The sequence below is a fragment of the Struthio camelus genome, chromosome 2 (assembly GCF_040807025.1).
Source record: "Struthio camelus isolate bStrCam1 chromosome 2, bStrCam1.hap1, whole genome shotgun sequence".
Lineage (NCBI taxonomy): Eukaryota > Metazoa > Chordata > Aves > Struthioniformes > Struthionidae > Struthio > Struthio camelus.
This window is the reverse complement of record NC_090943.1, coordinates 87,101,987-87,115,272: the sequence shown is the minus strand read 5'-3', so window position 1 is coordinate 87,115,272 and position 13,286 is coordinate 87,101,987. Positions and strand designations below refer to the sequence as shown.

At 36.6% G+C, this 13,286-nt stretch overlaps 1 protein-coding gene across 17 annotated transcripts in view; it reads left to right on the top strand.

The window, feature by feature from the left end:
- Positions 1 to 13,286, top strand: part of CDH12 (cadherin 12) — a 646,759-nt gene that overhangs the window by 326,297 nt on the left and 307,176 nt on the right. The window lies entirely within an intron of this gene.

The following is a 13,286-nucleotide window of genomic DNA, read 5'->3' as shown; positions in this document are numbered from 1 at the left end:
ACGGTGAATACATGCTTGTGGACCCCCCGAGTCAGCCCAGAAGACTCTTTGGACTGTAAACTGTCTTGACGAATTTGCAATTAGCAAAATTTTAACCTGCTTTCCTATGAGAATAAACTGGTCCTACTTCAAAGGCAGTTTTGCAAACAATCTGTAGTTATGTAAGAAAGAGCTTTCTGATACTTCCCACCCCTGCTACATCTTTTGTGTGATGCAAGGATTAGAGGCGTTAGTTAGCTCAGAGGCTCTAGTCAAGGAGCAGGTTGTGAGCAGCTTGTGAGTCGTTGTATCCATAACTCAGATACTGCTGGTGCTATCTGAGGGGAAGGTGGATGTGAGAAGACTAAACAAGGAATAAGATCCAGCATGTGATTAATTAAATTCAGCTGGTTTATTCCATATATGCCATGTTTTTTCTTCCCTCTTTCTGACTTGTCAGTGTTAAAATGTTCTTTAATTTCACATATGCTTGTCTCTTTCTCCTGCACCATGATTAATTTTATTGTTGCAAGGGTGGTCTTTGAGTTTCGTTTTTATATTAAAAAAACCAAAAAGGATATTCATAGATCACAAGAGAAATGCACCAAGACCACGTTCTGCTTTATTCAAAAAATTAATCGAAGTGGGAAAAAGATGTTATAATGCATGCCATGCTATTGGGATGTCTATCAAGAAAAATGGTAGAACATTCAAAGGCCTGAGCGACCAGTAATTCGTCTTTGAGGTTAGCTGTGCTGTAGCAGAAGTGTGGACAGATGGCCTCCCTTCCAACCTATGTTTTTTCTATAATTCTAAGTATGCAAAAGTGTAAATGAGGTATATGGTGAACATATTTATATATTTTTGATGATTTACATCAAGAGGCAAAAAGATCTTTGCTACATCTGCTTTTGTCTTTTAATAAATATATTTTGTCTTTAAAAAATATTAATAACCTCCCTACTGTGAAATCCCTAGTAAGTATAGTGATATTTAGCTCTTAGATCTCTCAAATGAATATTCTCTCTCAAAATCTATATCTAAAAGACTTTTAAAGAAATAGACGGGTAATCATATAAGTCTTGATGATTCCTGATTTTGCATGAAGTAGGATGATATTTAGAGGCCAAATTCAAAATCTACTGAAGCTGGTGGGAGTTATTTGGCTAATTTTGACTCCCTTTGCAGTCAGTAAATGTCTTGCTAGGTTTTAATATGGAGCTTACCTCTGTAGAGAGTCCTTCAGGAGTTCTCATAGTTCCTGCTTCATCTATTCCCCTTGACTGGTTACAAGGGAATAGGAAACTTGGAGTTGAAGAACTATAGAAAGAAGACGCATAAGAAAATGAATAGCCTGGGGGGCAAAAAGGAAAAGGAAATATTCAGGGGAATATCTTAACCTGCAGAGGGTCTTCATTTTCCTGGAACTGCGCCTGGTGAGTTGACTGGTTGATTCTATCCTGCAAATTAATCATATTCTCTCTAGATGATTTTATTGCGATCGGAGGACTAATGAAATAGGACAAGAAGTGTGGTGACAAAAGAGATTTGAAATTGTATATATTTTGGAGGAAGGAAAAGAATATGAACTCTGTTTTTTGAAAATACTTAAAGAAGAAACGCTTAAAGCGTAACTGTAGAATATAGGCACGAGAGAATAATGGTACTGAATGAACATGATTAGCTAGTAAGCCACCTGTAAATGTTAACACTAAACTCTTTCATGCCTTAGTTAAATTTCTCTTCTTTACTACCGTACTTAGAATTGCCCTCACTGCTCAACATTAGTTTTTCTGTACTATATTGTTTTCTATAAACAGTACCACAGAATTAATGGCAAAGAGTCCATTAGTGAAACTACCTCTTAGTATCCCAAAATGGGAGTAATATCTCACAGCCCATCACTTACAATTTCTGTCTTGCCAGGTTAATGAGACTCAGACAACATTAATGTACCTGGAGGACATGGGTCTCAAAAGCCCAAGTGCAGCATAAAGAAAATGGACATTCATTTGAGTCTGAGAGCCTCACGGGGCCTTTACAGGTATAAGCTTGACTATAAATTGACAGGCAACCTTGTTTGCCCTCAGGCTGTCTGAAATCTATGAGAAGAGATGTTTAAAATGTTTTGGGAATGAAAACTCTTAATGGATTGCCATTTGTTTAAAATCCAGCTGTGGTACTGTGTTTTGCGCACAAACTCTGTCTAGTTATGGTATGCAAGATGCATTTAAACCCTCTGGCTATAGATTTGCACAGCAAGTAACCTGTGTTTCTATGTTGCCCAGTATCGACCAATTTACATTAAACAGTTACCAATGCAATGTTTTTTTTTCAGGAAGGGTAATAAACAAATGTGAAAAACCTTTGCTAACCGTAAGGAAAGCTTGAGATGCTAATGTCTTTCTCTAATGTGTATTTCTGGCAGGCTATGCTGTACTTCTCCACACACTGAGACTGGTTTCTCAAGATGTTCGATTATGCACAATAAAGTTGAAATAAGATGTTCTAACTGTCTGCTTATATTACAGAATACAAGGAATTTCATGTAATCTATGATCCTTGTGTCCTTTGGGGGGAGGGGGGGAGTAGAAAACAGACTAAACAGACTAAGGGATTTGCCTTACATGCTCAGACATATACTGTAGGAAAACACTCAAGTAGTCTGTAAGTCAACGCTTCATTAACAAGCTCCTTCCCTAAAGTTTAACTACTGTTTGACAGTTAAGGAGAATGGAATTAACAGGGACCATCCACACAGAAAACACCATGTTTTTAATGCTCATGCTTTCACGTACTAGCTTCTTTTTTTTTTTTTTTTTTTTTTTTCCTGACCACTTTGTGCACAATGTCTGTCCGCTGCCAGGAACAAATCAGAAGTGATTTCAATAGACAGTAAGTCTGATGGCATATCAATAAAATGGAGCTAAAGCACTGGAGGCTTCAGGTAAAGATAAATTGTTACCATTCAGATAATTATCACTTGTCTATCAGGACAAATCTTTTCCAGTTTTTGCAAGAAAGGTGTCTTTGTTCATTGGATAGGGCATTGGAGGGAGATACTCTTCCAATGACTTTTCCCCTGGGCTTTGGACAAGTCACTTAACCATTATTCTAAATTACAGATCTAATTACACTCAGCTTCCTCTGTTAAGGTCATTACACAGAAAGTGCTATGTAGATGTTTAGTATTATTTTTAGATTTTAACCTTAAACCACCTTGAAAGTAGTGTCACATTGCATATGCCATATTACAAAGTCTGGATGTTTTCTGGAAACTGTCACAGTATTTTATCTGACATTTTAATAAGATGGATAAATGGGATGATTGCAAATGTAACCAAATGATTATTATGATTTTTCTGTCTTTCTTTCCATGACAAAATGTAGTTGAATTTGGAAATAAAGTAGGGCAATAATGGAAAGTATTTAAAAGTACAGATCTGGTGCATTACAGCTGGAACATTAACACTGAGCATTTTGAAAGGTCTTTTTCATACCATATTTAGGGTGCTGACTTGTATCTTGGGTGACTTATTTTAGCTCTTCTGAGACATTCTATATGACTTGTGACAAGTTGTTTAGTGAATTTTTGCCTGTATTGCACATATTACATCTGTAAAATCATGATAAAGATTATTATTTTTTCTATTTGGATTACAAGCGTTTTAGTGCAGTATACAGTGCTTGTGAAAAACAGACACACTTGTGAAAGGCACTCTTTTGACCAAACATAGTGCAAGTAGAAATAATCATGAGATTTCAGAAATCTGATTTCCACCAGATCATGAGAGAAAGGGGATAGTAAAGGACTTCTTGATTAAAAACAGGAGTAATGAGAGCAATAAAACATGAAACACATTGTGCAAGTTTCAGAAGCTTTTCTTGTTTTGAAAGGTTTTGGAGAAAAGTTTATGACATTCTATTTCATCTCTACAGTTTACCTATCACTAATAGAAAGGTGCTGATAGAATATGAAGTTTTTCTATAGCTGATTCCAGGTTGCTGTGGATTCTGCTCAGGGAAATTTTCTTCATAAGCGTGAATTCCTGCACAAATTAGATAGAAGAACAAGAATTGTTTGTACAGAAACCACAAACAATTGCTGCTGTGAATGTCCCTGAGGCTGTTTGTACAGAAGCTTCAAAAACACCTGTTCCTAAGTCTCTGCCGCTGGCCCTAATGTAGTCTTAGAAGATCAGTATAAATGAGTACTCTGAATATTTTCTAGGCCAGAGTAAAGAAAATCAATATGAAATTCATCCGGTATGTTGTTCTTTCGCTCAAAGTGTCCCAGTGGCCAGCAAAAAAAAAAAAAAAAAAAAAAGAGGAGGAGGACTGCTCTCGCTCCTATGTGCTAGAGTCCTGAAAAAGATGTATTGAACTCTAACAACAAACAGAAAAAGTAGTTGCAGGAGTTGCAGGATAATCTCCATATCATCCATTAACTCTCAGTATTATGGTTAGATAATGATAAGTGGGGTTTCACTTGTAATAGCTAATGCAGTGTTTATGCAAATGAGAATGTCTGATAGCTGTTATCTACAGTGGAGATTTGTATGTTGTTCCTTTTGTATTCTTCACCATTCTCATAGTTTCTTTGGCCTTAGCACGCAAATTTCCTGTTAAATAACTGTTATGTGTCTTCTGATACACACTAAGGGTCTGACTTCCCATTGCATCTGCCCGTTTTAAGTTGGTGTAACAGCAGTGAAACCAGCGGTGTTATTGTCTCTGTGAAAACGGAACGACTCAGCAGTGAACCACACCTTGAGCTGTAGTAATTTTTCCTTCAAACTTTTGCCAGTTTGAGCTATATGTTGTAGGAGTGTGAATGAAGAACAGGCCACAGAGATTTGAGGAGGATAGATGTGGTAGGAGCCGCCTCCCACATTTGCACTTTACTAGTGAGATTGATGGCTTTTTTCCAATTCAAATGAGCACAGTTACAATTAGTCTTTATTATCCAAAGAAAGAAACAAATTGTGAATCATAGCTTCATAGCCTAGCGGTCTTGTTATATAATACCTATTGCATTTCATTTGCATGCTTTATGAATATATTTATTATGCTGAAAGCTGATTACCCAATTCCTTCTAAAGTCTTTCAAGGCACTGTGCCAGCCTTTCCTAAAGTTTACAAGCATATTGTTTTTGACAGTCAGGAGAGTTTGAGATTTCTGTATTAATTACTCTGTTTACATAAAAATGAACTTTATATCATTTGTGCATTCCTATTATACGTATTTTAGAAATTACAGAGTAATTACAGCAATTGCTTAAGCTGCATGTGGTGTCTAATTTAATTTAATAAGATGCAGCTACACCATTTTTCACATATCATAAAACTAGACGTGTGAGACAGTGAAGTCATAACAAACTGTTGTAACAGTATCCATAGAGTTCTAAAAATATTATTCCTTTACATAATGATAATTATTTCTATAGCTGAGAAACGCAGGTACGTTTGTACTTAATGTGCAAAGTATGTGAGCGGGTGCTACTTCTTATTTTGTGGCTATATACAAAGGAATTCACGTTACTTCTTCCCTCCGTGTAGGTCATGGCCTTTACCAGTTTTAGTCTGATAATATTAGCTGTAGTCTGTGGTAACGCATTTTAGTAAGCCAAAAGGAATGGTCATTTATCAGACCTGACAAGTGCTGGCTGAATAATAACTTTCCTGTAATGCAGACGCTTTCCTGAATGTTTAAGTGCTGATGGTTTAAACATAACAGCACACCAAATTTTAATTGATTTGAGGTTCACTGATTCACTGACCTCTAAGTAAATGCCGGTACAGAGTGTGTTTTTATTTCCCTTTAGTCGTCTATCCAGATGAATTTACAGGCAAATATTTGATCTTCTGAAGTCCTACACATACCCCCAGAAACGTACATCCTGCTTAAATATGTAAAGCCATTCTCTGACATGAGATAGAGGTGCATGGTACACACCTTCAAGAATACTGTCCTTAGCTGTGTGTGAGGTAGCTGAAGCATAAATGTGGCTTAGGGAGGGGAGTACTTGGAAAAAAAAAAGAGAAGGACTTTTTCTCAAGGGTTGATTGCATAGGTTGGGGGCACAGGTTTCATAGCTGAACAGTTGCAGAACAAGGATGAGATTTTAGGCTTTGAGTTAAGGCAGCCTGAGTTATTACCCAAATTATTGCCTAAAGTCTGTACAGCAGCCTAAGTGATGTTTCCGTTTTCCACTCATTCTACATAGCCCTAGTTCAGAAGCTTGTAAAGGGGTCACTGGAACTTGCAACTGCTTCATTTGCTTCTTTCAGCTCTGCACCAGGAGATTTCATTCGCCATTCGTCTTTTCAAAACTGTCTGTTTTTTAACACACAAATATCCCCTAAATATCTTATTTTTTCAGCTCCTTGGTTTTAATCTCGCTTTGCCTTCAAGACACATGTGCACATTCCTTCCTCTTCTTTAATTTCAAGAGCAAATGGGAATAATTTTCTGTGCTGTGTGACCAAATAGGAAGCATAGTAGTGGCTACTACTTCCTGGTGACAAAAAGTGTGTGCAAAAAGACTTGGCAGTAGTCAGTAAAAAAATCCTATATTTTCTTTAAAGACTATCTGTGAAGTAGAAAAATCATACAGAATAAATTAATGCCTGTTTTTCTGTAAAATCTCAAGGGCTTCCTGGTGTGCTGTCACTTATGATGAGAGAAGGCGTTTTGTGTGGAATAGGAGTCTTCTGTACAGTGTTTTCTGGAGGTCTGAAGCACTTACTGCACCCAGGAGGCACCTCTGAATCAATAATTAACCAGTCGCAGCACAAATCTATATCAACATTTGGATAGTAAGTGATGAGGCTGTAGCCTGTCAGCTGTTTCACCTCGACCATCAGGAGACTGACTTTGTCATAGAAGAAACGAGACAATAGAAGCACCAGGAGTTTCGATTTTACTTTGTATCCATAGAGCAAAGATGTGGTATGCTAGTAGTTTTGGAAGTCGGTAGAAGGGACAGATTCAAATAAGATACAAGAACAGATAATAAGTGCTCATTATAGTATGGCTTTTCCTAGCTGCTTTCTGGAGAGCAGTGCAATCTTGTCACGCTCTCCTAATATTCAAACAGTGGGATATTCATAAAAAGCAACAATTTACACACAGAATTCTAAAACTGATAAGTTATCACCTTAAAAGAGTGAGCACCGAACATGAAATAAAACTATAATTTAGACATTTAATTATTAAATACATCTGTACAATGTAAGAAAGTTTTTCCAGTCACATAACATTGTTTTACTTACCAAAACTTCTTCAGCTATTTCTGTCTATCTGCTGTACTTGAGCTATCACACCACTTAGTAGGTTAATGTTTGCATTCAATATATTTATCATTAACAAACCCAAACAATATAGCATACATATATGGAATAGAATAGACAAGATGTAATCATAAGTTTGATCCATCTCTCCAAGTTAAAATATATGCATTTTCGATATGAGAAAGATATTCCAGATTCTTTCTTTCCTGTGCATTAATGTATTTGATCTTGGATTTTAGTGGCCTTTTCAACAGTGACATATTGAATGCAAGGATGCTGAGTTAACATTGTGTGCTAAAATTCACACAGGACTAGGATGGTTAAATACTGATCTTTATGATACAGTAAGTCAAAGTTAAAGCATTTTTGGTGTGTATCTGCCGCTGGAGAAGGGGGCAGGACAGGCAATATTAGCCGTCCTTGTCTTTCCGCAAGTTGCTCAAGGGTGAGCTGAATCTCTGCAATATGAAACTGAGTCATACCTGGAGGTTGGGATAGTAGGATTATTGGTACAGTATTGGCTCTTATTAAATTTTGGTACACTGTGGGTTTCACATTTTTATGCATGAATCACACCAAAGGGAGGAAGAAGAAAGGAGAAAATAAAGCATGAGGGAAAGAAAAGTATGATTTATTATATATAAAGGGTTTTGCTGTTTTTCCAAACTGTCAATCTGGTGTATGAGGAGGGTGAAAAAGTTTGAATATAGAAATAAATGTGTTCTTAAAGATCTATTTTCAATTCTATGTTTTTTTGTTTTTTTTTTTTCAATTCTACCTTATGACCATCCACTTTAGACAGGTAAATATGTTCAAGAGTAGAGTGAGATTCAGTGATGTGAAAACGGGTATTTTGCAATTATTTACTTTTAGGAGGTAAAAACTCGCAGTAACCAACATTATTTCTATGTGCCATTTCAAACCTAAACTCTAATGGGAAGGAGTTTACGACAAGTTCTTTTCCACCTTTATATTCACTTTTTACTCCAGATTCTCAAATGACAGGGAGGCTAGTAGTACTCCACAATTATTTCATAGCTCTAGTTTGTCATATTGCATACTATATTTTAAGCTTATGTAAGACAGTTCCCACAATAATACAGATTTGGGTTAGTAATGGGCTTATGCATATCTTTTGCTAACTTAGCTTAATATGTTTTTTTATTATATATAATGATAATAGGTTGTAGTTGCTCTGTTCTGATTAGAGCTTCTGTACATATGTATGTGTACATATGTATGCACACAGATAGGTTCTGTTTATGTTTTAAATGTATACATACACATGCATAGATAAATAACAGATTTCATTCTTAGCATGGATATAAATTGTTATTCATGACGGGAGAAATATTCAGTTCCTTTCTCAGGCAAATTTGTACAGGTGAGGACTGACTTAGACTTTATTCTGAGAAATGTCTTTCGTATTTAGATCAATATGATTGTACTTTCCTAAGATACTTAAAAATTAAAAAGTCAGCAAGGAAATTTTATCAGGAGACATGGATGGAATGAGAAGAATGCTGAGGTTGCTATCTGAGTAAGTTTTATTCCTTTTTATGTATTTGGAATTATTTTCTTAAATTCTTGAGAAAACAGATTGTCTAAATTAGTTGCATGTGCTAGAAGTTCATCAGAGGAAACATTAACAGTTTTGTTTGGTTTTTTTTTTTTTGAAAAGGATGATGACACTAAATTCAAAATTTTCAGCAGGGATGTTATTTTGTTATATTATTTGAGCTGATTTACTGAGCAGTAGCTCCAACACTATTTTCATGCTAAGACTTGAGTTCACATTCTTTTTCACCTGTCAGAGCTGCTAACGTGCCTAACAACTAAAGCACTGTAAATAAATTTCATAGCCCAGCTTTTCTTTTGGTAATGACAATATCAAATATTGCACTGAGAAGAATGTTGGCTTAGCAGGTTAGCAGCCTGGGTCAAACACTAACCAACCTGTGACTTTCAAAGCTGGTAGAAGTCTTTTTGCTTTTTATGTACATACATTCAATAAATCAAACTGTGAAAATGAATGGAAAAATAAAAGAGAATTTAATCTTCTTTCTTAAAATGAAATTGCAGGATTAAGATTTCTTTTCTTCTGAAAGGCTACTACTGCAAAAATATAGTGCCTCGCCCTTAAGAAATTCAGGCAAAAATAATGCACTAAAACCAAAAGGAACTACAGTATACTGCAACTAAAATTTGCCAAAGTTTTATGTGTGATGAGAACTCCTAATATTTTTTTCCTCTATAACTAAATCTTATTCTCTGGATTCATCATGCATCAAATGGGATTGTAAGGAAGCGGGGAGAGCTCTTCTCTTATCAGACTGTGAAATGTCAGAGGAAGCATATGCATATTCTAACGTGTGCATCCTGCTCTTCCCCTGGCTTACTCTCCCAGTAGGATGAGGAGATCTTTACTGCACAATGTTTTTATTAATGGTTTCATTCCTAACCCCTTTTTAAAGTGTCTGTGTTCGCTTACGATCTCAAACACACGGGTTGAGCACTTCTTCCATACTTTTGGAAGAAGTATGGAATAGTACTTCCGTACTCTTGATGAAGACGTCAAAGCATCTTTTAGCAGAAAGAGGTCACACCACTCCGTTCCATGCCATTGCTAGGAGATTTTTTCACAAGAAAACAGGCTGCACTAGCTCTTCAACGTTATCAAAGTTCATGAGAGCAGTGCGAAAAGGGTGTGATTTGTCAGGCCTGATAGTTTTAGCACTGTCTTGAGATTTCACTGAACTCTTTAGACTCTGAAATAGCACTGTTCGGTAAAATGAAATTCCCTTTTCGATTCCCTGTCTGGAGCTCAGACCCAGATATCTCCCGTTTGGAGGCCAGGCCAGACAGAACCATGTGTGAGCTAGTAAGGCCTATTTATGTTGCTTATTGAGAATTCCACCTACTTGGTAATACAGACAGAAAAAAAGAAGTGCTATATTTTTACTTATTTGAACACAAGGTCCAAGTGATCTTCTAAAAATATAATTAGTAACAAAAAGACTAGATAATTAGATAATTCTCTCCTGGGGCAGATTTAGCCTGTGCTGTTTGGTAGAGAAAAGTCAAAGACCTCAGAGAGGCTGGTGAAGTTTCTCTCACAGCTCTTTTGTCTGCATCTGCATCCTACTTCCCTGGTACAGATCAGAAATTGCTTGCATATCCAGCAGTAAAAAGCTGGAGAATAGGATCAGTATACAGCCACACCACAAATGGCAAGAGATCCTTCTCAGGCTGTCTGTTGAGGAAGCCGTTTGGACTGCACAGCCAAAGAATTTTAGTGCTTCTACAAAAGCATGACCAAAGACGATTTATTAGCACTTTTTCCATCTGCACAGTTGTTTTCAAATATTCAGATACCTCTATGAAATAGAGTACTGCTGCAAGCTCAAGAGATCAGTGCAGGAAATAGGATAGGAGCTAAATTTTCTAGCTGCAGAATCTATTCCTGAACTGCCAGGTTCCCAGCTTCAACCAGTTGCTTCTGCCGCCCTGCCATACTAACAGCGTAGAAAAACCAGTTCAGTGCACAGCCCGAGCCTTTCATTCCTTTTAAATGTTGGATGAAGTCCTCCATGGCAGGGATATAATTTCCACTGATTGCAGTCTGAGCTTGATATAAGCATTGATAATATATTTTATCTTTGATTTACAATGAGCCTCTACATCGTGCTACCCATAAGAGGAATTTTTTTTTTTTGTTAGTTACTAAAGTTTCTTTAGACTGTTACTAATTTTCTACGGCATATGATAACAAAGAGTGCAGTCCAATCTTTGCCTGAAATCAATAGATTTCTCCCCTGGAGCTGGTGTCAGAGCTGAAGATGACTTGCACTGTCTGAGGAGTTTCCTGAAGTCAGCTTGTGCGATGTCTAACCCAGTATACTGTTAAGAAAATAGCATGTTCATTTAGTTAAACTTCACTTGGGTACACCTTTTCCCTCATCCTTCATTTTGAAGTGGAAAGACAGGTACTATAAACCTTGAACAGAGCTATCCTAACCCTAATTTTATAAATAGTCCTTATAGTGCTGGCATTTCAAATCCCATTTAGTAAAGTGGGAATTAACACAGACAAAATGAAGAAGCGGCTGCAAATAGCTGCAGTATACTAGATAATATCAGGAAAAGTTTTCCTTAGGCAAAAGCGTAGAAGGAGTGATGCTAAATCATGCTTTCAGCAAATCTTATTTTCTGAGGTGAAATAGTTACACTGAAGATAGTCCTATTAGGCAGCAGTCTCAGTCTGTCTTTAGCTGAAGATTACATCGAATGGCAGCAACCCCAGCTGAGATGACAGCTTGATTTTGGGTGAGTAGATCTTCTATGTTTTTGCTCCTAAATTATCCTCAGTGTTCAGCTACACCCCTAGAGAGAGATTTCTGAAAAGCGAGGAACAAAACACAGGAGTTTTTTGACTACAGAAATCTGTTTTGTTTTATTTTCTCTCCAGAAAGCACTAGGAAGATGCAAAGCGCTTTCAGAGAGTAGGGCAAGGTCAGGCTTGGAGATTAAGGCCAAAGTTTTTGTCACAAGTTAGCAGAGCGGAAGAGCTAGAATTAAGACCACACAAAACTGATTTTAAAAACTTTGCTCCCTTCTTCCCCCTATTCCTACAGTAATCACAGAATCAGTCTTGCTAATTCCAATGTGTTTATATGGATCAGGACAGGCAGTAAAAACTTGGAGCTTAGCTTGTTAATGTGTCAGTTTTCAGCTGTGGATGTACATGAAAAATTGAACTATAACTACCATGAAAAATCTCTATTAATTAGCAGTAGCTTCAAGAGAACATATACAGGATAGGTTCTCTGGGGAGTACTGGGTGTATAAGTTGATTAATCCTGTCCTTTTTTGTTTGTTTGTTTGTTTACTTCATACATTTGCATTATTCTTTCTGTTTGTATATCTATTACATTTTTTTAAATATTTTCTTTTCCATATCCTCCGTATCTTTATGGGAGCATGTTATTAGTAGCATTTTAATAATGTGTCAAAGGAAATTATTGCAAGAAATGTCATCACTGATAAATAATTTACCTTATTGTTGTGTTGATGTACCAAGCAGCTATAATAATGTTTTCTCTTTGGAGAAAGAACATTTGTTCTGTATAAATGTAATAAGTTTGACAAATATTCACCGTCTTATACAGCACTTGCTGATCAGGACAAGCACTGATAAAGTAACAGGTAGGCATAATGCAGCATAATTTCAGAATTAGATCAGAAGAATGGAAATTAAAGAGATCTTGGACAAATTGGTTAAACTGTTGATGCATGTTATTAAAACAGTACTTCAGTGGTTTACTGACTGAGAGCTTTAAATAATTATTTGTAGGTTTGATATCCTAAGATGAAAACTTTTTCCCGTTCCCCATAAGCTGAGAGAGAGAATCATCCTGTCTTTCAGAAATGATTAGTGATTATTCTTCATGCTCTTGCGCCTTAAAGAAGTCAGGTTCTCATGAAAACTTGCCCTATCCGTGAATCTTACATTGAGTTTAGTACGTGGCCCTAACTCAACGAGGTGTAACAGTCAGTTACAGAAAAGAATACTTGTTGTCTCTTACATTTCTGCTTTTCACCCCCTGTAAAACCAAGGTGCGCGATTCGCATGTTTGAATACCAAGGGATAGGTCAACAGACCTGGTTTGGATGAAACCTGTAAGATGACATGCTTAATTTTGGAGACCAATGAACTTTTTGTAATTACAAACAAACTATTAAATGTATGAAAGCTGGCTGGCCTGAAAGTAAATGTAACTATTGGAAGATGAGGGAAAATACATGCATATTTCAGGATGTTTCTTTTGTTTAAATTACAATTCATTACATGCTTCTTAATCTCGTCTGTTAACTTGGTTTTGTGTATTGGCCTGCGTCCTTTTACTGCATTCGACAATAAGGTAATCTGCCAAGGGCAGGGGGATGAATATTATATTTCCTGTTCTTAGCCCTGGACTCAGGTGAATGAATATGGGAACAAACTTCACAGCTTC